Here is a 23031-nt window from a genome sequence, read left to right as displayed (position 1 = left end):
AGTTTATATTAGTGCCCCAAACCAAATAAGCAATGCTCCAAAAAGCACTCTTCTTTCAGCAAAGCTCTATCTGCCCTCGGTGTCACGGGCATAAAGCTCCAGCCAGGGACTCAAAGGAAACCTTTCCTTTCAGTGACACCGCTGGAACTTGTTCCTCTCAGGAAAACAAGCCCCAGACAAAGCATTGCCAGGGTGGAGGCTGAGTTTTCCAGAGCCAGAGCTGGTGTTGGAGCCCAGTTTGCTCCTGGTTTCTGGAAATCAATCCAGGGGCAGTTTAATGAGCTGGGCGCCAGATTCCCTCAGGGCTTCCAGTGTGGAATATCTCCCAGGGGTACCCGTCCCACTCAGAGGGAGTGGCAGCCCTTTGTGGCAGTTTTTGTGGCGTTTTGGTGCTGCCCTGGCACCCCGGGCTGCGGGAGGCGTGGTGGGGCTGCAGGGCTTGGGAGAGAGCAAATGCTCGCGTGCAGAATGTAATGAAAGCCAGGGCTCCCCTGCACAGCCCCCCTGGGCCAGCAACACGTTACATCATTTGTCACTGGACACGTTGGGAGTGTGTCACTGGAAAAACCTTTAAAAGCCAGGCTGGAAGTGCCGTGGAGACAACCACGGCCTCTGCGAGGGGGAAGAAAGACAGCATCGTTTATAAATGTTTTTGTGTCTACTATTTACATTTGGGGCATTTCGATGGAAAAAAAGGGAACAGAAAGGCTCCACTTAACATCTTCCCAGATGGTAACAACATCTGGCTAGATGGCAGCCCAAGGATCTGACATTTTATGGGTGAAGGGGGGGGCATTTGGGGATTTCTGGTTTTATTTTGCTTTTTTTCCCCCCATCCAGATTAATTGTCCTGCACGTTGGTCCCATCACTCTTTGCTTTGGGCCATCTGGTCAGATGTCATTAACCCTGGAGACCAACAGCCCAAGAAAGTGGAACCATATGTTCCCAGCAAAGATAAACAGTAAATAGGGCCCTGTGCAATGGAATTGTGGGTTTGGGGCTTGTTTGGGGTTTTTTTTTTTGTTGTTAAAATGAGCGCAGAAACATTTGGGTGGCAAAGCACACGTCCCAACAAATCCCAGGAGTGCCATGGCCCCGTGGCAGAGCTGCTCCCGTGCCTGGGTCTGCATCCCAGCTCTGCCCCGTGCTCCAAGGGGTCATTGCCACCTTGGAATGATGCTGGATCCTGCAGGAAAATCCCCCATCTCTCAGCACAGGGTCACTGAGCCACCACCCGCTGCAGTGGCCTCTCTCCACCTCTCCCTCGTGCAGCTTGATCTCTGCCAGCTAATTCTCCTAAAAATCTTATTTCCTGCCCGTTTTGTGTGACAAAAACGGGGTGGTTTTCCTCTGGGCCCATTCTTTTGGGGGCTGTCATCACTGGGAGCCAAGTGAGAGATTTCCTTTTAGCTCCAGGATCCTGAGGCAGCCCTTCCAGAGGAGCAGAGCTCCCCAGGACAGCCAGGGGCAGGGAGGCAGTAGCTGTTCCTCTGTCTCTCACCCAGCAAACCACCCTGACACCTCCAAGGAAAAGTGGGACAACACCCAGACTCTTGGCTGGTGAGACAGGCTGGATGATTTCTTCCTTGCCAGGTGTTGTTCTTATTATTAATTTTTTTTTTTTTTTTTTTGGTCTGTTTTGTGCTGAGGCCTCATTTCCAGACAAGGGCACTGTGACTTCAGCCCAGAAAGCCAGGGACAAACCAGTGGATCTGCCAGATTGTTGTAACAAAACATCCACTTGCTGGGATTATTTACCATGAAACACCAGCACCAGCAGCACCTGGGGGGAATTATGTGGTGATGCAACACTGGAAAGAATGTGAGCTGCATCCCTGCCTTGCAGATTTGTGTGAGTGCTTCAAACCTCAGCACAAAGACTGATAAATTTATCTGCTGGGGGGAGAAGCTTTGTAGTCCCAAATATTCCCCTCCTTGCCAGGCAGGAGCCCGGGATCAGCTCAGGAGGGAGGATGGGGTTGATCAGCTGCAAATCTCACCCAAAACTTGTATTTCACTTGTGGATTTCTTTCCCAGTGCCCAGACTGTGGGGTTTCACCACCCACCCAGTGCCCAGACTGTGGGATTTCACCCCCTCACCCCATCCCAGGGCAGCCTGTGGGATTTCACCCCCTCACCCCATCCCAGGGCAGCCTTTCCTTGTTTTCCTGTGGGATGTGATGGCTCTGCTGCACCTCTGCCTCAGTGCAAGATCAGCCAAGATCTCTCCTGTGGAAAACTGAGGATGCAAGAGGCAATTCTGATCCGGATGGAGCCTCAGGCAGGGTGAGGAGTGCCTTGTGCTGCCCTTGGAGGACAGTGAGGGTCCAGGACAGCCCCTGATCTGTGGGTGCAGAGCTGGCTGGGATCCCTCCTCCAGCTGCTCTGCTTTCTGTGGGAAACCAACCCACATGTATTCCCTTCCTTTGGATGTTTTACATTGCAGACACTCTCACTGTGGACAGGATTAGCCCCAATACTTTCCCCACCTTTGCTGCCATGCCCAGCTTGGCCCAGGCTGTGTTCTGTCACATTTGGGAATCTGAGAATCCGGATCCATCCGATTTCTCTGGGCATTCTGGAATATCCTCTCTGGGCATTCTGGAACATCCTCTCTGGGCATTCTGGAATATCCTCTCTGGGCATTCTGGAACATCCTCTCTGGGCATTCTGGAACATCCTCTCTGGGCATTCTGGAACATCCTCTCTGGGCATTCTGGAACATCCTCTCTGGGCATTCTGGAACATCCTCTCTGGGCATTCTGGAATATCCTCCTGGCTGGGCCGCTCCTTCTGCAGCCACCCTGGCCAATTTGATCATATTTAACTGCATTCTTCACACATGATCTGATTACCATTCCAATGCTCCTGGTTTTGCTTATTCAGGCTGACCTTCGGCATCCCCTGCCATCCTCTGCCATGGTCAAGACCTCCCAGCTTGTTGCCTGGTGGCCCCCAAAGGAAGGTGTGAAGATTAACAGCCCAGAGGATGTATTTAATGAATGGCAACAAGGGATTAGTGACACAGTGTCACCTTTCATGGCCTCTTTAAGCGGGAGAGCTGACACCCGTTTATTTTTGTTTGCACTGTTGAGTAAACTCTGGAAACAGACTGGATTTACAGTCCCTGCTCCCCCAGCCAGGAGCCTCCTCCTGTCCACCAGCCTTGCCTTGGGAGGGGGGATAAAACCAGGAATCTCTCTCCCAGCTTTCTGCCTGGGGAAGCCTGGCCGTGTCATGGCCTCCTCCTTGCTGCTGAGGGTGCAGAGGGAAGGGCAGAGAAGCTCCAAGGCTCTGGAAGTTCTCACTGCTCTGTGTCCAGCAACACTCAGCTCCACACTGCCCAGCCCTCCGCCTGCCAAAGGGTTCCTGTGCCTGGCAGGGCGGAGCTGAGGTGGCACAGGGCTCCCCCTGCCCTCCTGCCACACCTCACGGCTCCCAAATGCCTCTGGGAAGGAGGATTCTGGCCGTGGCATTCCCTGCATGGCAGGACAGAATGCAGGAGGGTTCCCAAGGACAGAGATGCCCCAGCACAGACAGGGCTGTGGGGTTTGTCCTCGTTCCACTGGTGACACCCAGAGCCAGCCAGCCCCAGCCAGCAGCAGATCCTGGTGGAGCCTCCAGGGACCAGCACAGGGCTCACCCACCCGGTTTGGGGCATTTCCCTCACACCCAGCAGCTTTCCTGGGAGCTTTCCTGGGCTCTGGAATGTGCTGAGTGCTCAGTGTCACCGGGTGGGGACAGGAGCTCCTCAGACATGACCCGGGGTAAGGTCATCCCACAGCTGGCCTTGCACTTCATTCCGAGCCACTTCTGCCATCCCTGCTTTCAAACTGTTCTTCACACTATGGGAATTCTGCTGCTCACCACATTTATCCTTGGTGGCTGCCTTCAGCTCGGCTCTGCTTCGTTCCAGTCTCAATCCACAGAGCAAATCTATCCATGACACCCTAAATTCCATCTCAGGGCAGCTGCAGGGACCCAAAAACCCCACCCAAAGCACAGGAGAAGGGTCAGTGGGGCAGGACACCCAGGGATGGCCGGGTGGGAAAAACCTTCCTTGGGAATGAGAAGTGAAATCTGCAAAGGGTGGTTTGGACTCGGTGTACAGGGGTAATCTCTGCTGCTGACAGTAAATTAATACATTTTGTGGTGCTGAGGAAAATTAAGTTTATCTTTCCCAAGAAGCTTTCGTGGCAAATGTTGCAATTGTATCTGAAATGCCAGGCAGGAATTCCTGCCTCCAAATAAAGGCCAATCCAGTGGCTTTGATTTCTCTCCAGTTCAGGGAGTCTCCTGTGATTGCATCTTCACTGGGTCAAGGACAGAGGCTGATGTTTCCTTTGCAGACACAAGAAAACAAAAAAGAAAACCTAAAATCAGCCCCAAATCAGGGAAATGCTGCTCTGATTTAACTTCTATGCATTTGCAAATGTATTTAAATTGTGCTCTGGATCTTGGCTGATAATTGAGAAAGTGGAGTTTGTGTCAAGGGAGAGTTTGTGGTACCTGAGAGAGGGGCACACAGAGCAGAAAAATGCCTTTTAGAGCTGTTTATCTCTTTGTAGGTGATGTTGATCTGTTTGTATGATATGTTTATCTGTTTGTGAGATGTTGATCTGTTTGTGTGAGGTGTTGATCTGTTTGTGTGAGATGTTGATCTGTCTGAATGTGCTTCATGCAAAATGCAGCACAGATGGAGCCATTAAAATCCCAGTTCAGGAAATTTGGGCATTTGGCAATGCCTGGCAGAGGAAGCTGTGGTTGAGTCAGGACTGAGCTGTGCCAGTCTGGACCGAGGGGATCCCTCCGGGGTCCCCACCAGGAGCGGGGTGGGAGCTGCAGGTTTGGCAGGAGGGAGATCGGGAGATTCCCATCAGCCAAGGGCAGGGTAGGAGAGGTGGGGAAAGCTGCCCCAGGCCTTTGGCTCAGGGCGCTGCAATCTGCTCCATTGTCTTACAAATTAATTTCCCCTTCACTTCGCAGCTTTGTATCTTTTTTGGTGTGTAGGTTTTTGGTTTGGGATTTTTTTTGGTTTTTTTTTTGTATTTTGGAATCACGCTCGCCATTATTTTTAAGGCAATTAAAACCTAGAAACGAGACCCAAGGAAACACCCACTGCATTCCTGGGATGATCCGTCTGTGCTCCCTGCATTCCACCCCGGCTCGGAGGTGGGAGGCAGCCGGGTGCCAACTCCACCGCGCCGCATTCCCAGCGGGGAAAAATCCCTGGGCAAAGCAGGATGCTCCAACCCAGGGCTTCCAACGAACACAAGGGCTGGAAAGAAGTCCCTCAGGGCCTTTTTCCAAGTGCACAAAACGCCTTCCACTCACCGGGACGAACCTATCTTGGAAAAAAAAAAAGCTCCAATTAACATTGCAGAGCCTCCGCACCCAGATTCCTGCCGGTTGGCATTTCTACCCTTGGATGCTGCCTGTCTTTGCCGCTGGATTCCTGAGGCTTAACACCTTAATTCCTGAAATGAGCCCCAGTCCTAATTCCCGATTTTAGGAAAACAACATTCCTGCCATTGAATGAAAACGTTTGTACACAGTTCATAAACCATCTTCCTGAGGGGAGGGGGCTGGACGGGGCGCACAGAAGTGCATTGTCCGCGCAGCCCGCGCCGCCAGCCAGCTGCTGCCCAGTGTTCCAGAACCCTCCGCGGGACACGGCCATGGCTGCACACAAATCCCAGCAAACACAGCGAGGAGAAGCTTCTGGATCCGGCCTTGGTTCTGGTGGCAGGCCCGGAGTGGGATTGCAGCGCTGCTCCTCCCTCCGTGTCACCACGGCCGGGTGGGACAGCGGGGCCTGGCTTGCTCAGACACCTCCGGGGGTCTCCCACTCCTTTGGGAAGGTCAGGAGGAGAAATGTTGGCACAAATCGGGACCACAGAATCGTGGGATCATGGTTGGGATTGGATTGGATTGGATTGGATTGGATTGGGTTGGGTTGAATGGGATTGGATTGGTTGGATTGGATTGGATTGGGTTGGGTTGGATTGGATTGGATTGGATTGGATTGGATTGGATTGGATTGGATTGGATTGGATTGGATTGGATTGGATTGGGTTGGATTGGGTTGGATTGGATTGGATTGGGTTGGATGGGATTGGAAGGGACCTTAAAGCCCACCCAGTTCCACAGGAACCCTTTCCACCGCCCCAGTTTGCTCCAGCCTGGCCTTGGACATTTCCGGGGATCCAGGGGCAGCCACAGCTGCTCTGGGAATTCCATCCCAGCCCCTGCCCACCCTCAGAGGGAACAATTCCTTCCCATTACCCAACCTAAACCCCCTTTCTTTTAGTTTAGAGCCTTCCCTCCTTAAAATCCTCTGGGAAGCTCCAGCCCGAGCTGCCCCTCCTGCAGGACCTGCTCCGTTTTTACACGATTTGCTCGAGCAGAAGCTCCTGGGTGGAATCCTTGGGCCTGTGTTCCACAGGAGCCTGGCCTTGGAGGGTTGGGATGGTTCCTCCGGACTCTTCCATGTCCCAGGGAAATGCGGGTGGGAAGTGGGGGTGATAATGTTCCTGTTCCAGCTCCCTGTTGAGCTCTGCTGGAGCTGAGCATGTCACACCTTGTTCCTCCAGCCAGGAAGCTCCAAAATCCACTCCCCATCCTGCCAGGAATCTCATCCCAGTGTTCTGGGACCTCTGTCCCCGCGGGTTCTGAGAGAGCCTGACAGAAATCAAGCAGAGGAGACCCAGAGATCTCCAGCAGGTTCTAAAATTTGGATATTTTCCCTAGCACACATCGCCTGTCAAATCACAGGACAGTGGAATTACAGTCCTGGGGGGAAAAAATTGGAAAAAAAAAAAGAGGAGAGAGAGGGAAAAATTTGATTCCGAATTGGAGGGATTAATGGTCAAAAGAATGTTCTTCTGGGAGTAATCTAAGTGTTATATTTACATTTGGCTTGGAATTATTTGCAGTGAGGAATTTCAAATGCAAATATTTTAAAAGCATAACATGTAGAGAGAGAGACACTGTGGGCACTTCTGTTTTCTCTGAAAAAAAAAATTAAAAAAAAAAGAAAAAACTGGTTTTCTTGACTATTTTTTATTGGAATCTTAATGAGACCATAATTACAGCAGGGAAAAAAAAAAAGGGAAAAAATGTAGCTCTTAAAGGTTTGCTGTGAGTGTATGCACAGGCCTTGGACTGCAAAGAGAAAAAAAACCTCCATATTTTTTAAAACTATTTATTTTCCAAAGTGGTGCATGGGAGGGAAAAATATGACTGAGCTAAGTAAGTCTTGTCCATTTATGTGCTTAGTCTGTATTTTCTTTTTCTAAAAAAATATCTCGGAATAAATGTCGAGAGTGGGCCCGGTGTGTTTGCCTTGGCTCCCGCCTTTATCTTGTTTTATTGTGGGACCCTTCCAAGGGGGGCTGGAGGAGCTGCAGGGTTTTCTGGGCTTCTTCTGCATCCCCAGGGGAGGGAGCAGGGGGAGCCTGCAGAAATTCCCTGTGTTCCATGGAATTATGGGATGGGTTGGGAGGGAAGGGATCTTAAAGCTCCTTTCATTCCGCACCTTCCGCTGTCCCAGGTGGATCCAAGCCCCATCACTTCCAGGGATGGGCATTCCACAAACTCCCTGGGAATCTGTGCCAGGGAAGGGTTTGTTCCCAAAATCTGCTCCCAGAAGGGCCCAGCTGAGCCCAGCAGCCGGGATCAGCAGCAGGATCACCACAGGCACAAAGGCTCCATTTCACGCGGATCCTTTTGAGGTCCTCTCCACTCTCCCTGTTCTTCCCTCTCCCTCCCCAAATCCCTTCTCACCAGCAGGGTTTGATGTCTGCACCTCTTGCACGGGGCATTCCAGGATCTCTTTTTAGATCTCTTTGCATTTTGCCTCCTTCATTCACTTTTATTCATCCTTCATTCAGTTCATTTGCCCTTAATTTTGCTCATGTTTTCCTCACATCTTTCTTTCACCTCTGTTTCTCTTGCTCCCCTCTCACAGACAGAGCAAACTTGTTAAAATAAAGTCTCTTTTCTCTTCCCCAAGGAGGAAAGTGTCCATTTCACACCCCACGTGCCCTTCAGAGCTGGTGGAGAGGCAGAGCATGACAGGCACGTTCTGTGATTCAAACCTTCTGGGTATTGGCAGGAGAATAAATCTTATGTCTGACAGAAGAGGACATCAGGAAAACCAACCTGAAGCTTTTGGAAAGCATCCACGGAGCTGTCAGTCAGGAGGAGATAAACTTTACATGAAATAGAACCTTCTGAAGTCATTAGCTCCCCACTCCTGCCAGAACTGCTGGAGGAGAGCAACGAGAGGCAGCCAAAGAGAACAGAAAACAAACGTGAATGGCAACATGTCCCCAGAGGAAGTGCCCGGTACAAATGTGGGAAAACAGCTCTCCAAAGGCTCAGCAGGAGCAGGAGTGATCCACAGGAAAACTGGGCTGCCTGGAGAGCCCAAACCCAGGGTCAGAGCGTGGGCAGGAGTGGGAACTCAGCCCATCCCTCCTGATGTCCAGAGCTACCCAGAGAACCCTTGGGGGGCTCGGGAGCCTTGGAATGTTGCCAGAAGCACTTGGTGGATGGATTTTGATCCATCTGGGGATGTGCCACCTGTGTGTGAGGAGATGGAACCTGTGGGAATCACTGGGGTGGGAATGGTGAAGGGAAGACACAATTATAGGGTAAATCCCAGATTTTGGGGTTTGGTACAGGGGGGTTGTGGAGACAAGATGGAGCAGTCAGGGCGTGTCACAAGGCTCTTCTTTCTTCTCCTTGTCATCCATCTGCTGCTGTGGTGTTGGCACCTGGGGATTGGTCTGGGGTGAGGGTGCATGTGGCAGTGAGGGTGACAGGTATTGGGGATAAAAAGTAAATATGATATACGTCATTTTTACTATAAAAAGATGTGACCCCCTCGTGGGCGGTCAGAGTGCCTTTGGCTGCCCTGCTGGTCAGATCCAGGTCAGGCAGAGAAGGGACTTTGTAGATAAGAAACAATAAACAATTCTGAAGAACCAAAAACCAGAGTCCAGACTCGTCCTTTGAGGCCCAGCGTGCAAAGACCCATCCTAGGGGTGTGTGGGAGCAGAGACAGACAGCCCAACCCCACGTGCAGGCAGAGGGTGCAGCTCTGAGCAGAGGGAACCCCTCGTTCAAAGTCTGTTTGACCAGCTCTGGGATGATCTGCTGGCTCAGACACTCCATGGCCAAACCCTGTGGGTCACACCCTGCAAGGACCCAGCTCCTGCTGGTGCCACCGGCCCAGCATTTGACCCACGTCCGGAAGGGGTTTGGAATTTTCCAGCTTTGGAAGCTGCTGCAAAATTGCAGAACATCCTGTGAGTGGAGAGGCTGAGCAAACCCCCCCGGGCCCTCCAAGGAGGGATTCACTGCCACAAATACCTGTGATTTCCTCTCAATCCCTTTGGCTGGGAGCTCCCCGTGCAATTGCTGCCCTAATTGGTGAAGAGGCTCCAGGAAATGGCAAAGCCACATCCTGGAGCTGCCCTGGTGAGCGGTGTCACCAGGGGAAGTCCCAAAATCAGCATTAATGCAACCCAGGTGTTCCAGAGGCGCCTGAGCTCGCACAGCTCCTGGCAAGACAATCCCTGGCAATGCAATCCTCAATTAGCTCCAAAATCCAGCTCCAGCAGGGCTGGAAATCCTCTCCAACACAACAAATGCCCTTCCCTCAGGGTTGCCCACTCCCTCGAGGACCTTTGGAGCGTCGCTCGCTCCAATTCACGTTTCTCCCTCGAATTACACAAGGAACAGGGATAAATCTTGTCAAATCCAATGTGGAGCCATGGGAAGGATGGGGATTTGTTGAAGATTCAGCATTTCTGACCTCCTGGCTTGCTGTTGGGTCGGATTTTCCCTCTTCCTCCTTCTCCTCTCCTTTTGCCTGCCCTGCTCCTCTCACAGCATTTGCAAATAAAAGCTGCACCAGCAGGGAGCTGTGCTGGGGACAGCTGTGGGCACACCTGTGCCCCGTGAACTTTTCTCCTCCCTGCTCCCTTTCAACAGGTGTTTTATGCCTTGTTTTCAACAGATCCTGCCCTGAATTTGTTATTGCCCCGAGTAATTTCATTTTCAAGGGCTGCCTGACAGGACAGGCTTTTCTTCTGGTAGGAGCACTCAGGAAAGCTCCTTGTGAAGGGGGGGAAGGGAGGAGTGACAGCAGAGGCTGTTCCAGGGTGGCTCCAGTGTTCCTGTGTCTGCTCGTGGAGGGAAACAACTCAGGAGCTCCTGGAGGTGATGCTCAGCACCATTCCCAGTGTTGGGAGGGTCCATTCTGGCTTGTCCCTGCAATTCCAAATGTTCACCCAAACCCAAACAGCAACTGCAGGAAACTAAGGCAGAAATGCTGGAAATTTAAATCAGCCTTAATGATGGATCACGTCGTGGCACGAGGTAAAATTTCCAGGAAAACTCTGGGACCGGTGCCATTCCCAACCCCAGTCCCTCTCCCAGAAAGGAGTGGGGACACACAAATATTCCTCCTCTGTCTCTGAGCCTTTCCATGTCATTCCCTCTGCTGCATCTCTCCACCCTAAAAACTGATTTCTGTCTGTGGGGACGGCCCGACCATCCCAAGTGGGAAGAGGATGATGATGGATTGTTTGATTGATCCCCAGGGATGTGAGGAAGAGGAGGGACAAGGGCCCTGCTCTGCTCAGGCTGGGTTTGCTCTGTGATCCTCACGGTGTAATATCTCCCCAAGCCATTGTATCTTGCCAATAATTCCATTTATTGCCTGTTTGTGCTCATTTATGGTTTAACACACCGGCTGGCAATCAGGCCCTCACTTTGCTGCTATGCAAAGTAGCTGTGTTTATTTTTATAACAGCACAACTGCAGCACAAACTGGATTTGTTTTTAATGGTGAAAGCAGCCATGGCAACATCCCCTAATGATGATCCAAGTGTCACAGCTGGGAGTGGCTGGGAATGGCTGGGAATGGCTGGGAATGCTGCTCAGCTTGGCCAAGGAAGGTGCAGAAAAGCTGGAGAGGTTACAGCCCTCAGATTCCCACTCCACATCCAGAATGGCCAGGATTGCTCCTGGATCCAGCACCAGTCCTGCTGGAATTCCACTTTTCCACTTGCCTGATTTGCTGCTGAGGGGCAGCTCTGCCCTCTGGGACAGGGACAGGACCCAGGGAATGGCTGTGCCAGGGGGCTGGCATGGATTGTGGGAAAGGTTCTTCCCCTGAGGGTGCTGGCACTGCCCAGGGTACCCAGGGAATGGCACATTCCCAAGGCTGCCAGGGCTCCAGGAGGGTTTGGACAGCGCTGCCAGGGATGCCCAGGGTGGGATTTGGGGGTGTCTGTGCAGGAATTGTGCTGGATGGCCCCTGTGGGTCCCTTTCCCACTGAGGATATTCTGTGGTTCCAGTCCCTCTCCCTGGAATCTCTCCTTTTCCTCTTTTTTCCCCGCACTCAGATGATTCCAAGTGGGATGTCTGCCCTTATTTCCAGGAACCAAGGGTGCCAACTCCCTCAGGAGGTGCCTGGTGCTACCCCAGCTCTGGCCAGGAGCTGCCTCAGCCCTGACACGAGTGGGGACACAGCCTGGGCTCTGTGTCCCCCAGGGTTCTGGAGAGGCCGTGCCCCACGAAGGCTCCAGTGTCCCACTCTGCACCGGCCAGAGGAGGCTGGGCCTGCAAAACAAGAATTGTCACCAGTCACGGGGCTGAGGGGGCTGCAGAGAGCAGAACCACAACTGCCTCCCTCCCCAGAGCTGTCCTCACCCACTGGGCTTGTCCCCAGAACCTCGGCTTATCTCCCCAGGCTGGGACTAACGGGAGGTGAGTTCAGCTTTTGGCACAGCCAGGGCCCTCCTGAGGGAGCTCAGAGCGTTTCCTGTGCCTGGAATCTGCTCCTGCACAGCCTCTCCTTCCCTTCCCATCCCATCTGCTGGAATTACCCTCTCCTGGGCACAGCACCACCTCCCAGCCCTGCCAGGCTCTGCTCTCAGGGGCAATTTGGTGCTGCAGCTGCCTGGGGTTTAGGCAGGGAGAGTTCAGGCAGTGGATTTTAGGCAGGGAAATTTTAGTCAGGGAGAATTTAGTCAGGGAGATTTTGGGCAGTGAGAGTTTTGCAGTGAGAATTGAGGCAATGGGATTTTAGACAGTGAGAGTTTACACAGTGAGATTTTAAGCAGTGAGAATTTAGGCAATGGGATTTAGGCAGTGAGAATTTAGGCAATGGGATTTTAGGCAGTGAGATTTTAGGCAATGGGATTTAGGCAGTGAGAATTGAGGCAATGGGATTTTAGGCGGAGAGATTTTAGGCAGGGAGAATTTAGGAAGTGGGGCTTTAGCCAGGGAGATTTTAGACAGTGAGAATTTAGACAGTGGGATTTTAGGCAGGGAAATTTTAGGCAGTGAAATTTTAGGCAGTGAGAGTTTAAGCAGTGAAATTTTAGGCAGTGGATTTTAGTCAGGGAGATTTTAGGCAGGGAGAATTTAGGCAATGGGATTTTAGGAAGGGAGAATTTAGGAAGTGGGGCTTCAGTCAGGGAGATTTTAAGCAGTGAGATTTTAGACAGTGAGTGTTTAGGCAGTGATATTTTAGGCAGGTAAATTTTGGGCAGTGAGAATTTAGGCAGGGAGATTTTAGGCAGTGAGATTTGAGCAGTGAGACTTTAGGCACTGTGATTTTAGGCAGGGAGATTTTAGGCACTGGGATTTTAGGCAGAGTGATTTTAGGCACTGTGATTTCAGGCACTGTGATTTTAGGCACTGAGATTTTAGGCACTGAGATTTTTAGGCACAGTGATTTTAGGCACTGGGATTTTAGGCAGTACCTTCCCCTGCCCCAGATTAAATCAGATCTAAAGTGCTCCAAGTGCAGCCCCTGAGCCTCTGCTGCCTCTTCCCCAGGCCCATGTGCCAAACAATCCCCAGGCTGGTTATTTTTATCTCATTCTTTGGGAAAAGGATACACCAAGGTTGCTGTTCCCTCAGGAACTCAGGGTCCTGCCTCCTCCCCACTGCTCTGTCTGGGAACAAAAACCAGCAGGGCAAGGAAAAGGAGCTTCCAGGAGCACAGAATCGTGCAAAAATAACCAATATATGAACAAAAATAACCAATATATGAACAGAAATAACCAATGCATGAACAGAAATAACCAACATATGAACAGAAATAATCAATATGTGAACAAAAATAACCAGCATATGAACAGAAATAACCAATACATGAACAGAAATAACCAACATATGAACAGAAATAATCAATATATGAACAGAAATAATACATGGAAAAAATATGAACAAAAATAACCAATATATGAACAGAAATAACCAATAAATGAACAGAAATAACCAATATATGAACAAAATAACCAATACATGAACAGAAATAATACATGAAAAAAATATGAACAAAAATAACCAATATCTGAACAGAAATAACCAATAAATGAACAGAAATAACCAATATATGAACAGAAATAACCAATATATGAAAAAATAAGTTTTTTTTTTTTTTAGAAAAAAAAATGGATTTCCAGAAAAATTTAAAAAAATTGGATTTCCAGAAAAGAAATGCAAGCCTTTGGTTGCTTGTCCTGGTGCTTTGTTGGAAGGAGCCTGTCAGTCCCTGCTGGCCCTGCCTGCAGCCCTGAGTGAACGAACACACACGCACACAAAAATGCAGACAGCAAGAAGGAGTCATGCCACAGTCTAGCCTTGTTAAAGAATACAGCCACTTTCCAGCAGCAAACCTTCCCCCCAGCCTCTCCAGCCAGAGGAATTTCTTTCACCTCCTCAGAAGCTGCTTATTAAAGCTGGGCTGGTGCTGGTTCCCAGGTATTAGAACAGCAGCAAGGCTTAACTAATCTCTGCTTTTACTGCCGTAATTAAACCCTGCACTTGCCAGTAAAAAGGCAACACTTTAAATTAAGGCCCCGTTTCTAAATGCTGTATTAATATTTATGAAATGATTACTGCATGCAGCCACATTCTTGCAGGACTTATTAGAAGGTGGGTTATAAAACTGGATTGTAATAACCCCTGAGTGGCTCTGCTCTGGTGAGCTGCAAGCTTCGCAACCCTGCCAGGGGTGTCTTCTCAAACTGAGAGGAAAATGCTCTTCCCTGCCCCAAACCCCCCAAAAGTTTTGTGTCTCTGTGGTTGTTGGTCCTTCTGCTCAGCCATCTGCCAGGCGAGGTGGGATTTCATCCCTGGGGGGTTTGTCCTGCTCTCCAGACGCTGTGGAAAGGTTTGAGATCTCCTCTGAAACCTCCTAAATCCTCTCTGCCACCCCACACACACACCTGGGCCAGCGCAGGGCTCTGAGTGGAGACCTTGGTGTTTGGTAATTAAATCTTTGATGTTTTGGCAATTCAGTCCTGCCCTGGGCTCGGTGACAGCTCCTGCCCTGGGAGGCCTTGGGAGGGCTGAGCTGGAGCAGAGGCTGGGCAGAGTCCCAGAACAAAGCAGGGATTGATTCCAAGGATCTCCTCCATGGATCCACCTTGGGCAGCACCAGAGCCCAGCCAGGGCTGCCCCCAAGATGACCCAAAATGGCCCCAAAATGCCCGGCCGGGCACGGGGTCTCTCCCTGGGATCAGCTCTGCTCCATTCCCACCTTGCAGTTCATTGTCCCAGCCCAGCTTTGGCCCAGCCAGTCCCACCCTGCTTGTTTTTCTCTCTCCAGCCCACGGGGTTTGTGCTCCTGGCCTGAGATTGGGATCATTTGTCCTTGGTGCCCAGCTGGAGCAGGAATTGTTTTGTCTCCCTGCTCTGGGCACAGAGCTCAGCATCCCCTGGTGTGAGCCCAGACCCTCACACTGAAGAGCACAGAACCTGAAACACAGAAAAGCTGAACCTGAGCCATCCCTGCTGTCCCTCTGTCCCTCTGTCCCTCTGTCCAGGGCTTTGGGCACCAGTTTGCAAACCCCAGGTGATCTGGAGCTTCCCTGGCTGTGGAGGTCACTGCCCAGACAATCAGATTCTCATCCCCACAATTGTGAATCAGGGCCAGAGGAGAGCCATGGATGCTCATGGGAATGACTCCAGCAGATGGAGGAACATCTCACAGTGCCAAGGCTCTCGTTTTTAGGAGCTTTTTTTGGTTCTCTGGACACCCAACCCTTCAACTCTTTCACCCTGAGCTGTCATTTTCACCTTGCAGTGCTTTGGAATAAATAATCTTTGACTATTCCATCCCAAAGCATTTTCCTAGAGGTTGTACCCAAGGTGAGCATTTGCAGCAAAACTTTTGGGGCATTTTAGCTCTTTTTTTTCTTCCTTTTCTTTAGTTTGAGCCCGGTATTGCCACCTCCTGCCTTCCCCTTTGCTCCTGGAGGGGAACACGTGAGGTCCAAAATGTGCAAAACCTGAATGTCCATAAAATATTCTGCCCCATGAATAGCTCAGTGTAAGGCAGTGGCACTTCTCCTGCAGGAAAATATTGAAAATATTCCCATGCAGAAGTGTTTGACAGTTTAAGCGTCGGTGATTAACCTCTTCTAATTAAAACTTGGGAAAAAAATAAAAAACACAAAAAAAAAAAAAAAAAAAAAAACAAAAAAAAAAACAACCAAAAAATCAGCACAGCTTGCAGAGAGCAGAAAAACTGGGATAAACTCATGGAGAAAAAAGCCATTTCCATGAAAACAAAAGGCAACCTCCACCCACCCCAAGCCTGGGACATCCTGAAGGGCCAAAATGCAGAGGTTGGGCTCAAAGTGACCTCACCTAGAGCTGCTCCAGTCACGTAGCAACGTTTGTTGTGGCCAACAACAGAGCCCAAAATGACACAATAAAAAAAGAATTATCTGCGATTAGAACGAAACTCCTGAAATGCCTCCAGCTGGAGCCAAAATTTGGGAGGGAGTGGGGAGAGGGGAGTTTATTATTTCAGTAGCAGCAGCTCAAATCCCCTCTGGGTGCTCTGCAAACCGCGCTGTGCTCTTTGAACCCAGCCCCTCATTGACATGGTAATGGGCTTTGTTGGATTCAAAGACGATTACATCAGGAATGGGTGGCCTCTCGTGGCTTTCCCCAGGCTTATAAAGCACAGGAATTATATGAAAATATTGGGTTGAAAAATTAGCAAGCCATAGGAGTTTGTGTTGTTTTAGCCACGCTTTACTGCAGGGAAGGAAAACTCTGGCTCCTCCAGACCTTTGCCCAGGCTTTCAAAGCTGCTTTCTTTATTGTTTTTCTGTTCTGGTGGGCTCACTTCGGATGTACAGCCTGGATGTTTGCAGGGATTTCACACCGGAGCCACCCTCTCAACAAGAAGGGAGTGAAGAGCGGAGACCAGTTCTCTGAGCTGCCCCAGGGAAAGTTTTACCCACAAAGTTCTGCTCAAAGTTCTCTGTGCTCAAGCCACAAACCTCTGCTCATCATCACAGTTTTGAACCATCCAGAGCCACCACTGTCCTTATGGATTCCTGCAAATCCAATTGGAAAACGTGGCTGGCAGTGATTCTGTGAATTCTCTTTTCTGTCAGGTTCATAGGTTTGATAACCCCACCTCAAGTGCAGCAGGTGAGTGAAAAGTTTCTTCAAGCACCTACAAATCAAAACCAAATCAAAACTAAGTCTCAGCTCACCCCCAGCTGTCAATATTTGAATATCCCATTCAAATGGTGAAATCCTGTGGTAAGAGAGGGCTTGGAAGGGCTGGGAATGCCTTTCCCACTCTGAGCTCTGCTCCCACTCCTCCTCCAGTCCGAGCTCTCCTCCCCAGGACCGATGGAACAGGCCCTGTCAAACCTCTGATTTCCCAAAGCTGGGAGACTTTGGGAATCCAAATCCAGCTTTGACCAGGGTTTGACCCAGTTTAGCCAGGGCACAGCACGAGTTCTGCATCCCTGGGAGCAGGGAAATTGTGCAGCCCACAGCAGCCAGGGAGGGAGGCTCGTGAGAGGGCACCTCAAGGTTCCTGATCTTTGTCTTTGGGGTTTTGGGGCAGTTCAGGATCCTGGATGTGCTGCTCCAGAGTGAAACCCTCAGCTGTCCACCCAGAGCAGCTTTGGGAGCCTCCAGTGAGGTTTTGGAGGATGTGTGAAAGGGGCAGGAGGTTGGAGAGGACACCTCCCATCATTTCACAGAAATAACAGCGGCATTCCATGCTCTCCAGAATGGGAGAGAGGGTGGCCATGGGATCATGTTAAAATCCAGAGGATCCCAAAGAGCTTCTCCTGCTGCAGCATCCAGGGAAGGGGCTTGGCTTTGGGCTGAGCTGAGCTGAGCTGAGCTGAGCTTAGGGAGGCACAGGGACGCTGCAGCTGCAGCAGCAGGCAGGGCAGGAGCTTCCCTGGGGCTGAGATCAGCTCCAGCCCAGCCTGAAATCACACCCTGGGGCTGAGCTGACACACTCAAGGCAGGGATGTCTCTCCAAAAGTAACGAGGAGCTCGGGACTCACCGTGCTCCAGAGCAGCTGGAGCCACCTGGCACCAAAACCCTTGGGAATTCTGCACCTGAGATGAGCGGCAGGAGTTCAGCCAGAGCGGCTCCCACAGCAGCCAGGTCCTCCTGAAAGAGCATTTTCCCTTCCGTGGGGGCTGCTCAGACCTGGTCTCCTCTCCACACCTCGCTCCAAAGCTCTGACCTGCAGGCAGAGCAGAATTTTGGGGAGAGAGCCAGGCTGGAGAGCACAAAGACACCACAGGGTCCTCCCAGGCTGCACTCCTCCCAGCAGAGCCAGGCTTAGGGAAAAAGGGCACCAAGAGCAAAGACTCAGAAGTTGTGGGGGGTTTTGATTCCCTGCTCCAGGCTGGGAACAGCCCAGGACAGCAGGACAGGAATTGCTGAGCCCCTTGCACGGAGCCACCTCAGCCTCTGTCTCCTCCAGGATGGGCTCAGGGACCATCCAGTCCTGCCAGGACACATTCCCAGCCAGGGCACCCCAAACTCTTCCTGATCATGGCAAAAGGGCTGATCTGAACAGTCCCAGGGCTGCTTTGGGGGAAAAACTTGGGAAAAAAGGAAATTTCTTGTCCTGCTCCGGTGCTTCCAGGATTAAGAATTGATCCCTTATTTTCCCTTTGGATCTGGTCCTGCTGGAATTCAGACACAGAACTGGGCTGAGCTGGGGGAAAAGGAGATTTTTGGGATGCACCTCCCCGGGTGGTTTCACTTAGGGATTGCTGTAGCCCCAAATGCACGGTGGGGGTGCAATAAATGGAATTTTGGGGCGCTGGCACTGCTGGCAGCTCCTGCTGGGGCTGGATCAGGGGTCTGCAGACAGGAGCAGGCACAGGGGATGATTTTTTCCCTCCCTGGCACTGCTGGGGTGCCCACGCACTCAGGATTCATTTCCCCATCCTTCCAGCAGCTCCTTTGATTCTGGCCACTCACAATATTATTATTAGCAGTATTATTATTATTATTATTAATATTATTATTATTATGAGCTCCTGTTTGTCCAGAGCCAATTATTGTAGGATTAGAACCCAGCATCTGCCCCTGTGTGTGTGTAGGTGCATAAATAAGGAACTGGGAATCAAATAAAAGAAATACACTGGATTTTTTTCTGTCCTTTTTTTTTTTTTTTTTTTTTTTTTTTTGTCTCTGTCCCCTTCCAGCCTTTCACATTCAGATAAAAAAAGCCCTGGAAGGAAAAGCCTTGGAGAGAAGCAATGGGAGAAAAGTTTGCAGAGGGCAAAATCAGTGGGACCCTGCAGAACAAACATGTGTAAAGGCTTTGTTTCAAAGTGGATGAATGCAAAAGCCTGGTGGGGATAATTTCTAGGCTTTGCCTATTTTGAAAGGGTTGAGGATCAGGAGTAAAGTGAGAAAACAACTCTCTGTAGGAAGCTGTAGCAGACTAAATGGAGCTTGTTGTTGTTGGCAGGGGCCGTGATGCTGAGGGCAGCAGCATCGTTCCTGAAGCTGGAGGCAGCAGAGGTTTAAATAAACAAGGAGAGATCCCTGAAGCGAGATAAAGCCGGGATCTGGCTGTGCCGGGCCCTGCCGTGCCCCGAGCAGGGAGGGCTGGCAGGGTGTGAGTAAAGGGAGATGGATGAGGCTGAGCACAGGGCTCAGCTCCTTCTGCTGGGCAATGGGGAATTCGGGACACAATTCCCGAGGAATGGGGAGTTGATCTGCTCCTCTGCACAGCCAGACAGCGCCCCAGGAGGGAGCAGGGAATGGCAGAGCCAGGAAACTCCTGGGCTCTGCTCAGAGGATCCACAGCCCAGGGATCTTCATTTGGCTTCCAGGGGCTGATCTGGAAAGGCTGAGCTGGAGCAGGGGCTGGGCAGAGTCCCAGAACAAAGCAGGGATTGATTCCAAGGATCTCCTCCATGGATCCACCTTGGGCAGCACCAGAGCCCAGCCAGGGCTGCCCCCAAGATGACCCAAAATGGCCCCAAAATGCCCGGCCGGGCACGGGGTCTCTCCCTGGGATCAGCTCTGCTCCATTCCCACCTTGCAGTTCATTGTCCCAGCCCAGCTTTGGCCCAGCCAGTCCCACCCTGCTTGTTTTTCTCTCTCCAGCCCACGGGGTTTGTGCTCCTGGGCTGAGATTGGGATCATTTGTCCTTGGTGCCCAGCTGGAGCAGGAATTGTTTTGTCTCCCTGCTCTGGGCACAGAGCTCAGCATCCCCTGGTGTGAGCCCAGACCCTCACACTGAAGAGCACAGAACCTGAAACACAGAAAAGCTGAACCTGAGCCATCCCTGCTGTCCCTCTGTCCCTCTGTCCCTCTGTCCAGGGCTTTGGGCACCAGTTTGCAAACCCCAGGTGATCTGGAGCTTCCCTGGCTGTGGAGGTCACTGCCCAGACAATCAGATTCTCATCCCCACAATTGTGAATCAGGGCCAGAGGAGAGCCATGGATGCTCATGGGAATGACTCCAGCAGATGGAGGAACATCTCACAGTGCCAAGGCTCTCGTTTTTAGGAGCTTTTTTTGGTTTTCTGGACACCCAACCCTTCAACTCTTTCACCCTGAGCTGTCATTTTCACCTTGCAGTGCTTTGGAATAAATGTGAAGCTCAGACCCACAGAGAACCTGAAAAACAAAAAAGCTGAACCTGAGGCATCCCAGTGGAAACCAGAGGGGGGAAAAGTCCCTTTTCCAGGGCCCTGCTCAGGAGCAAAGCCCCAGAAAAGCTTTGCTGGGATTATTCCAGGCCGAGGCCAGCATTAACACAGGATTCCTCCCCAGCTCTCCCCTGCAGCTCAGCAATATCAGGAACAGTAAAAACCCCACTAAAAACCCCCTTAAATCCCTGCTGCAGCAGCAGCCTGCAAGAGGTGCAGGAAGGATTTGAGAAATCCCACAAAAATCCTGAAAAATTCCTGAGTCTGGGAAGGATTTCAGAAAAATCCTGAAAAATTCCTGAGTCTGGGAAGGATTTGTGAAATCCTGAAAAATTCCTGAAAAATTCCTGAGTCCAGGAAGGGTTTCAGAAAAATCCTTCAAAAATCCTGAAAAATTCCTGAGTCCAGGAAGGATTTGTGAAATCCTGAAAAATTCCTGAGTCCAGGAAGGATTTCAGAAAAATCCTGAAAAAATCCTGAAAAATTCCTGAGTCCAGGAGGGATTTGAAAAATCCTGAAAAATTCCTGAGTCCAGGAAGGATTTGTGAAATCCTGAAAAATTCCTGAAAAATTCCTTAGTCCAGGAAGGATTTCAGAAAAATCCTTCAAAAATCCTGAAAAATTCCTGAGTCCAGGAAGGATTTGTGAAATCCTGAAAAATTCCTGAGTCCAGGAAGGATTTGAGAAATCCTCCAAGCACTCCCAGATCCAAGCTCACCCAGCAGAGTTTGGGCCTCTCAAGGGCAGGTGATAAGAGCCTGGCCTGGCTGGGCAATCACTGACCTCAACCCAACCCTGCAAAGAAACATTTTTTGCAGATTCTGTCCGCTGAGGATGATCCTCCCACTCCCAGGGAAAAATTTAGGCAGTCCCAAAAATGAGGTTAAGGAAAAGCTTTCGTGTATGCAGAATATTATTATTATTATTATTATTATTATTATTATTATTTTTCATTTAGAAATTAAAAGTTTCCCTTGCAAAATCTTCCAGGAGACGCTTTCTGTGGGAGGAAGCTTTGTGCCTTGGATGTGGTGTCACAACATAAAAATCTGCCCGAATTTGGCCAAATTATACACTTCAGGGGGAGAAGATACAAATTATCAGTTTATTCACACTCCAGACTTTTTGGGAAGGCTGCTCTGGGCAAAATTCCCAGGAAAAAGGGACAGCAGAGAAGGAAAGAGAGGGCAGGGACAGCCTGCTCCTGCTCTGGGGTGAAAACAACAGGGAAACAGCAACAGATCCAGAATATCCCAATTTTCCCTGCTTGAGGGGAAATCCTGGCTCCTGATTAAGGATCTGGTTTGTAGGGGGGGAGGTTAAGCAGGGAAAAAATAAAGGGATTTGCATCCATATTTGAGGAATTCAGAATATTCCTCTGCATTTTCGGGTTGGAACATTTGCTCCGTTCCCTTCTCCTGGAGTAAACTTTGTGAAAAAAAATCAGAATTCTTCAGGAAAGAATTCCTCTTCTCCTGGTTTTCTCCTCCAGCCTTTGGCCCTAAGAACACATTTTGAAACAGTAAAATCGAGACAAAATAGCAAAGCAAGGCAACATTCCCTGGGCTTTTCCTGTTCCCTTTTTGGGGCTCTTCTGTTCCAATTGATGTGGCCGTGTTTCAAACAGACCCCAAAATGATATTTTTAGTGACAGCCTCTGCTCCAGGACGCTTTTCCCGGTGGTTCCCTTCCCCAGGGCTGTCCTTGGTGCTCGATCCAGCCCCAGCAGGAGCTGCCAGCAGTGCCAGAAATTCCATTTATTGCACCCCCACCGTGCATTTGGGGTTACAGCAATCCCTAAGGGAAACCACCTGGGCAGGTGCATCCCAAAAATCTCCTTTTCCCCCAGCTCAGCCCAGTCCTGTGACTGAATTCCAGCAGGACCAGATCCAAAGGGAAAATAAGGGATCAATTCTTAATCCTGGGAGCACCGGAGCAGGACAAGAAATTCCCTTTTTTCCCAAGGTTTATCCTAAAGGAGCCCTGGGACAGGGAAGGGAAGGGAAGGGAAGGGAAGGGAAGGGAAGGGAAGGGAAGGGGAAGGGAAGGGAAGGGAAGGGAAGGGAAGGGGAAGGGAAGGGAAGGGAAGGGAAGGGAAGGGAAGGGAAGGGAAGGGCAAGGGAAGAAGGGAAGGGAAGGGAAAGGGAAGGGAAGGGAAGGGAAGGGAAAGGGAAGGGAAGGGAAGGGAAGGGAAGGGAGAAGGGGAAGGGAAGGGAAGGGAAGGGACGGGAAGGGAAAGGGAAGGGAAGGGAAGGGGAAGGGAAGGGAAGGGAAGGGAAGGGAAGGGAAGGGGAAGGGAAGGGAAGGGAAGGGAAGGGAAGGGAAGGGAAGGGAAGGGAAGGGAAGGAAGGGAGAAGGGAAGGGAAGGGACAGGGAAGGGAAGGGAAGGGAAGGGAAGGGAAGGGAAGGGAAGGGAAGGGAAGGGAAGGGAAGGGAAGGGAAGGGAAGGGAAGGGAAGGGAAGGGAAGGGAAGGGAAGGGAAGGGACGGGAAGGGAAGGGAAGGGAAGGGAAGGGAAGGGAAGGGAAGGGACGGGAAGGGAAGGGAAGGGAAGGGAAGGGAAGGGAAGGGAAGGGGAAGGGAAGGGAAGGGAAGGGAAGGGAAGGGAAGGGAAGGGAAGGGAAGGGAAGGGAAGGGAAGGGAAGGGAAGGGAATTCCCTTCATCCCAGAGTTCACAGGAAGAAATCCTTTAAAAGCTGCAAGGCTTTAGTTTTTTCCTAACAAATCCATCTTTTAGGCCAGATTCATTGGCAGCGTTCTGGTGCCTGTCCCAGAACCTCTCTGGGAGCATTGGAGCCAAGCTGAAATGCCATTTTTCCCTTCCAGCCCAGGTGCCAGCCCCGGTGATGCAATGCAGGTAATATGGGAGTCGATGAGTGACGCTGTAATTGCAGAGGATCCCTGCTTGGGAAAGAGAAATTGGAGTTGGGACAGAATAAAAACAATACCAGGAAAAGAAACCAGAGAAATTCTCCCTGGAACTGCAGAATAAAGTGCTCCTGATCAGCTGCCATGAGGTAAAGACAGAATATTGAGGGCTGGCT

This window comes from Serinus canaria, chromosome 18, assembly GCF_022539315.1.
Source record: "Serinus canaria isolate serCan28SL12 chromosome 18, serCan2020, whole genome shotgun sequence".
NCBI classification, from domain to species: domain Eukaryota; kingdom Metazoa; phylum Chordata; class Aves; order Passeriformes; family Fringillidae; genus Serinus; species Serinus canaria.
The sequence above is the reverse complement of the archived record's forward strand: the minus strand, read 5'-3'. Positions refer to the sequence as shown.